This window comes from Orycteropus afer, unplaced genomic scaffold, assembly GCF_000298275.1.
Source record: "Orycteropus afer afer isolate SDZICR_OR568_19922 unplaced genomic scaffold, OryAfe1.0 scaffold00155, whole genome shotgun sequence".
NCBI lineage: Eukaryota > Metazoa > Chordata > Mammalia > Tubulidentata > Orycteropodidae > Orycteropus > Orycteropus afer.
This window is the reverse complement of record NW_006921742.1, coordinates 4,604,443-4,610,621: the sequence shown is the minus strand read 5'-3', so window position 1 is coordinate 4,610,621 and position 6,179 is coordinate 4,604,443. Positions and strand designations below refer to the sequence as shown.

Sequence of the window (6,179 nt, the reverse complement as noted above, 5' to 3'; positions counted from 1 at the left end):
GTTGGGCAATCTACTTTCATAGTGATACTGCCTCGGAAATCCAACGAGGGGTCGCTATGAGTCAGGTCCAACTCCACGGCACATAACAACAGGAAGAGCAATGAGGCTGTTCAGAAATTGGGCATGCTCTTCTCCTCTTGGTAACTGGGTTTCTCCTCCTGTCTTTGGACCTTTCTTTGCCTTTAGTATTCCATCCTGTTCCCACAGAGGCACTTGAAAAAGCTCTTCACACCATCATGCCAGTGGTAGTCATGTTCCTACTGAGACAGGTCTCCAAGGGCTTCCAATAGATGTAGGCATGCGTCTTGCGTTGTCACTACTCGACGTTTCACTTCTCTGATGTTTCTCATCTTTTCTTCCATCTGTTCTTTTTTTCATCAGTGGCTCAGAACAGCATACCTGCAGCTCTGCCTCAGTCTCTTTGAGCATCCCTGTGTGCTTAGAGTTTGCTTTTAGAATTTTCTGAAGTTCTTCAGATTCCGGCTAGGCAAGTTGCTCCCTCCATTTTTTCTTAGCAGGTTCTAATTCATCCACAGCTTGAGGAGAAAATGTGTTGCTTTTTTCTACATGGTCCTTCACTTCCAGGACATCCTCTGGGCCCATTTGCTTCCTTTTGATGCTGTTTGGGTCTTTGTAAAAATCTGGCCTTTTGCCCTTAATTTGGTTATTGCAGCTAACTTTTTGGCTTCTAATAAAGCATTCAGTTTCGGTCTTGGTGGTGGTGACTAAAGAAGAGAACATTATCTCCTGCAGACATGCCTCATCCAAGCTTAGGTGTCTGTGTGGCTGGGGCTCCTTCCAGCCTGGGAAACTTGGCTCCCATTTGTGGAGACTGTGAAGGGGGCTGTCGAGAAGAGGATGGCAGAGCTGGACTCTCGCCTTTACTTGAGCTTTGGAGAAATCGTTTCTGTATTTCTTCTGATTTCTTTTTCTTCATCTCCAACATACATTGCCTCTGTTGCTTTAAGAGGGCTGATGGTGAGATAGCCTCTGTAGCAGCTTTAGGGTTCCCCATGACCCCTGATGTCTTGGCTTTGGCCAGATGTTGTTTTAAGTTTCTGACAAAGATAGGCAAGTCCATCAATTCTCTGAACTCCTCAGAACAAGAGAAGCTCTTCTGTGGTGTTCCAAGTTTTTGTTTAGTGCTTCTGAACCAGCCTTGGGTTTCATTGGGTTAGTATCGAGTACTCCTATGACAGTTCCTTGCTCAGTCTTCTAAAGTTCTTTCTCAACTTCTTGAACAAGAACAATGACTCATACTGTGTCAGGTCACAAAGATCATTCAGTCACCAGATGCTAAATGTTTTCCATTATTAGAACTCTGTAGAGTGACTTTCTTCACTATAACCCCAAATGTCACCCAGTCCATTTTTTCCAGTGTCTCACTTGCCATCTCTTCCTTGATCTGAGACAGTCTGATCAGTTTTTGGCCAACCATTTTCTTGTTCATTTGTGTAGAAGACACTAGAGGCCGCCTGAGCCTCAAGCCAGAGGAGGCTTCCACATAGACTGTCTCAGCCAGTTCCCCAGAATTCCCTGGGGTCCTTACGTTCTGATCTCTAGGCATCACATTAGCTTTGCTTCCCCAGGCATATTCAGAGTGGTTGGGAGGGTGCACTTGTCATCGCTAAAGTTGAGCCTTTGGGTCCTGCAGATGAAACCTTTGATGACCGAGCCATCCACTTTGTTTTTGGTAGAGTAGGGACATCAAGCTCTGCAGAAAAGTATGTGGACTTCTGCATTCTTTGAACTCTCTTCTCCTTAAGAGGGGTATGTGGAGACTTACCAGGGGATTTATGCAGATGGACTGGACTTGCACGTTGGTTAATTGTTGCTACTTTTAGCTGTTCTTGTAAGGATTTCATTTGCTCTTGCAACTTCCTTAATTTATCTTGCAATTCTTGATTAGTTTTCTCCTGTCCAGGGGCAGAAGCAGAAGCAGAGGCAGAGGGAGCCCTATTTTTAGTGACTGTGAAGCAGCAACTTCTTCTTCATCTGCCGAGTCTTCCATATCTCCAAAGAGAGTGGCCAGTTCTTCCTTCTGGTCTTCAGTCCATCCCACTTCTCCATCATCAGCCTCCTCTGAGTAAGATTCACCCTCACCATCAGCATCAAAGAGCTCATCACACTGGTCGTGTTCACCACCTTCCTGGGTCAAGGAGTTGTCTTCTTTTGAATTACAATAGAAGGCTGACTCATTCTCTTCCAGTAGGCCAGTCAGCAGAGACAAATCATCTTCCTCCCTATCTCTGGTGTTACAATTCTCTCCATGTCCCCTGGGTCTAGGAGGTTTTCAGAGCAGGGACTCCAGGCTTGAAGGACATGCTTCACTCCTAGTTCTTGGTGGAGGTGAGGTTCCTGTCACCTCTGGGACAGCTCATTGCAACCCATCCATGCTGCCAAGACACCAGTTGTATGCAATAGGGAACTTCAGTGGAGGATCCGGTGCCCGGTTCAGGCACTCCTTCGCTTTCTTTATAAGGTATATTTTTAATACAATATTTACCTCATGGAATATAAAACATGGCAATTCATTAATAAATTCATTTATTCAGTATAAAAATTTTATGGTACTTTGTAAATCAAACCAAACCAAACTCACTACCGTTAAGTTGGAGCTGACTCAGAGCAACCCCTCCTTGGGTTTCTGAGGCAGTATCACTATGGAAGTAGATTGCCCAACCTTGCTTTTGAGGAGTGGCTGGTGGGTTTGAACCGCCAGCCTTCTGGTTAGCGGTCAAGTGCCTTAGGTACTACACCACCAGAGCTCCTATGGTGCTTTGTAATGAATCATAAAAATTTCAGATTTTCACAAATTAGGCAAACATATAAATTACAATTTATGTGAAACTGAGTTGAAACTTCTTATATATCTAAGTGCATTTACAAGAATCCATGACAGGTTCCTTAATGTTGAGCTTGTCCTCTTCTCCTTAACCCTACTACTCTCCTTGGAAATCTGTACTTTAGAAAAAGAGTCTAGTCTAATAAATCCAGTAAATTCCTTACTGCAAAAATAAAATAAAATTTAAAAGTAATTTAAGCTCTGGTAGCATAGTGGCTAAAGCACTTGACTGCTAACCAGAAGGCTGGCGGTTCAAACCCACCAGTCACTCCTCGGAAGGAAGGTTGGGCAATCCTACTTCCATAGTGATACTGCCTCGGAAACCCAAGGAGGGGTCGCTATGAGTCAGGGCTGACTCGATGGCACATAACAACAACAATCACCCCATCCACCCTTTGGGCCTGGTGTTGAACTCACTCCATGACTTATAGCCAACTGGACATATGTAGGGGGATGAACATTTACACCTGGTAAGTGCCCTCCTTAGAACAATCAACTGTGGGTGACCAGAGGGCCAGTATTTGCACAGGGAGATAGTTCAAAAGGCAGGAATGCATGGGAAAGAAGGACACAGGGAAAGGGTAACCACAGGGAGGAGGGGGGGAAGAACTGGATTGCAACCAATGTCATGAAACAAAATGTGTATGAACTGTGGAGTTTGTCATGTAAACTTCCACCCAAATCACAATTAAAAAAAAAAAAAAGTAACTTGATGGTCAAGCAAAAGTTGGTGCAATTGCAGATGCAATCATTTCTCAGGTCATGTTTTCCTCAAATGCCACCAGGGGGCACCAGAGCAAAGCTAATTTACTCCAACCGTTTCACCAGATGGGCCCAGCCTAGTTGAATCCAAAGGTTTTTTTGTTTTGTTTTGTTTTTGTTTTTCCTCTTACATAAAAATGGGCTGTACATAAAGTGTTTTGACCTACATAGATTAGTAAATCATCATTTGCTTAGTTTTGCATTTTTTCATTATCTCTAAAAATTGTCTTATAATTCAATAACCTGACTCTTTTACCACATTTTAAGAGGAAGGAATTCTGATTGCTGGTTTTCCCCTGAAAACAACTTCCAGGGATGTTAGCTGTTCACATATATGTTTCGTAACTAGTGCTGTCAAGTCGATTCCTACGTTGGCAATCCACGGGTGTCAGAGTAAAACTGTGCTCCACGGTTTTCAATGGCAGTTTTTTTCACAAATGGAACACCAGTCCTTTCTTCCAAGGCACTTACAGGTAGACTTGAACCCCCAGCCTTCAGTTAGCGGCCAAGCGTGCAGCTGTTTGCTCCACTCACGGACTCCGTATGTTTTATGTGGTTGTTAGTTGCCATCAGTTTGATTCTGACTCGTAGTAACATCCTGTGTTACAGAGCAGAATTGCCCACAGGGTTTTCTCGACTGTAATCTTTTATTTTGTGTGTGTGTGTGTTTGTTTTTGCAGTGTTCCCTCCACCCCAAACCTGGAAACCAACAAAGAAAGTTTCCTTTTGTATATAAACCTTTCCTTGACGTTTTACAATAATGAACTAATGCTATATTAGTCCTGTGATTGACTTATTTCACTCAGCATAATATTCTCCAAGTTCATCCACATTATGCAGTGTTTTGCAGATTCTACATTATTGACTGTAATCTTAACAGGAGCAGATTGCCAGACCTTTCTTGAACAATATCATTAAGTGGGTTGAAGTCACCAACTTTCAGGTAAGTGGTTGAGCACAAATCACACCAACTAGGGGCCTTATTTACATGTTTTAAAAAAAACCATTGCCACTGAGTCAATTCTGACTCCAGCGACCCCCCCATTGGGTTTCAAAGGCTATAAATCTTTATTGAAGTAAATTGTCTCATCTTCCTCCCACATAGCAGCTGGTAGATTCGTACCACTGACCTTCTGGTCAGCAGCCAAAAGTCTTACTCACTATGCCATCCAAACCTAAAAGCCCAAACCCACTGCCATTGAGTCAATTCCAACTCATAGTGATTCCCATTAGGTTTCCAAGGCTGTAAATCTTTACGAAAGCAGACTGCCTCATCTTTCTTTTGTGAAGCAGCCAGTAGGTTTGAATCATCATCCTTTTGGTTAGCAGCCAAATGCCTTAACCACTATACCACCAGTGCTCCTTATAAGTTTTATAACAAAACAAAACAAAAAAACCAAACTCACTGCCATCAAGTAGTACCTGACTCATAGCGACCCCTCCTTGGGTTTCCAAGGCAGTATCACTGTGTAGATTGCCCAATCTTCCTTCAGTCCAACTAAAATATTAGTTTCTTGAGGGTAGGTTCCATTCCTGTTTGTATACTTCCCCAGGTCCTAACTAAATACAATAAGTTCTCAGGAAATCCTTGATAATTTAAAAATGGTGCAGAGAGGAAATAACACAGTCTAAAAGTTGAGGGGTTACGATCATTGCAATGACGGCAGAATGAAATACAGAGGTCACGTAATGCGTTTGGAATGTGTAAGTAGCTTTGTAAGTGGCACTGTCCAATTAAAAATGCCCATGTTGTGTTGCTGGTGATTGTGTTTCATTTTTAAATGCCATTTGATAGCAGTAACATCTGTCCAGTACTTGTAGGAGTCACCTTTCTTACACTCCAGAGCACAGCATCCGGAGACTACGCCCCACACAACTGTGCACCCCAACAGTGCAGGTGAAGAGCAGCTCCTTAGTACTTAGTAGATGAATGAATGAATGAGACATGAGGAACAGCTAGAGAGCATCTGGTATGTTAGTTTGAACTAGCAAGTTACAAGCCCTTGAACAAACTGCCAGGCATCATCTTTTCTGAGTAGTTATATGTGCTAATCCATTTTCATTTCTAAAAATGTATGTAATATTGCCTAATGTAGTTCTTTGGATAGATTGTATTTACTCAAAAGTTATTTACTCCCTACTCTCAAGTGGATAATATTTTCTCAAAGGAATCATATAATTAGTCAGACTTGAGAAGAATTTAGCTCTATATTTTAAAATAGTGTTTACTGTATATTGGAGTGTGGTGGTGTAGTGCCTAAGGCATTTGATTGCTAACCAGAGGCTGCCGGTTCACACCCACCAGCCACTCCTCAGAAGGAAGGTTGGGCAATCTACTTCCCTAGAGATACCGCCTCAGAAACCCAAGGAGGGGTCGCTATGAGTCGAATCAACTTGATGGCAGTGAGTTTGGTGTTTGGCTTATCATAAAACTTTGAATTTCACAAATTATACAAACATAAGTTTGTGAATCTGTCTTTGAACATATCGATCCAAGTGCATTTAAAAGAATCTGTGATAGATTTCTTAATGTTGAATATGTTGTCTTAATTCATTAAATCCCTAAAGGATG

At 42.4% G+C, this 6,179-nt stretch overlaps 1 pseudogene; it reads right to left on the bottom strand.

The window, feature by feature from the left end:
- LOC122150508 overlaps positions 1–3,267 on the bottom strand; it is a 15,202-nt pseudogene extending 11,935 nt beyond the window's left edge.
- Between the last annotated feature and the right edge of the window lie 2,912 nt (positions 3,268–6,179).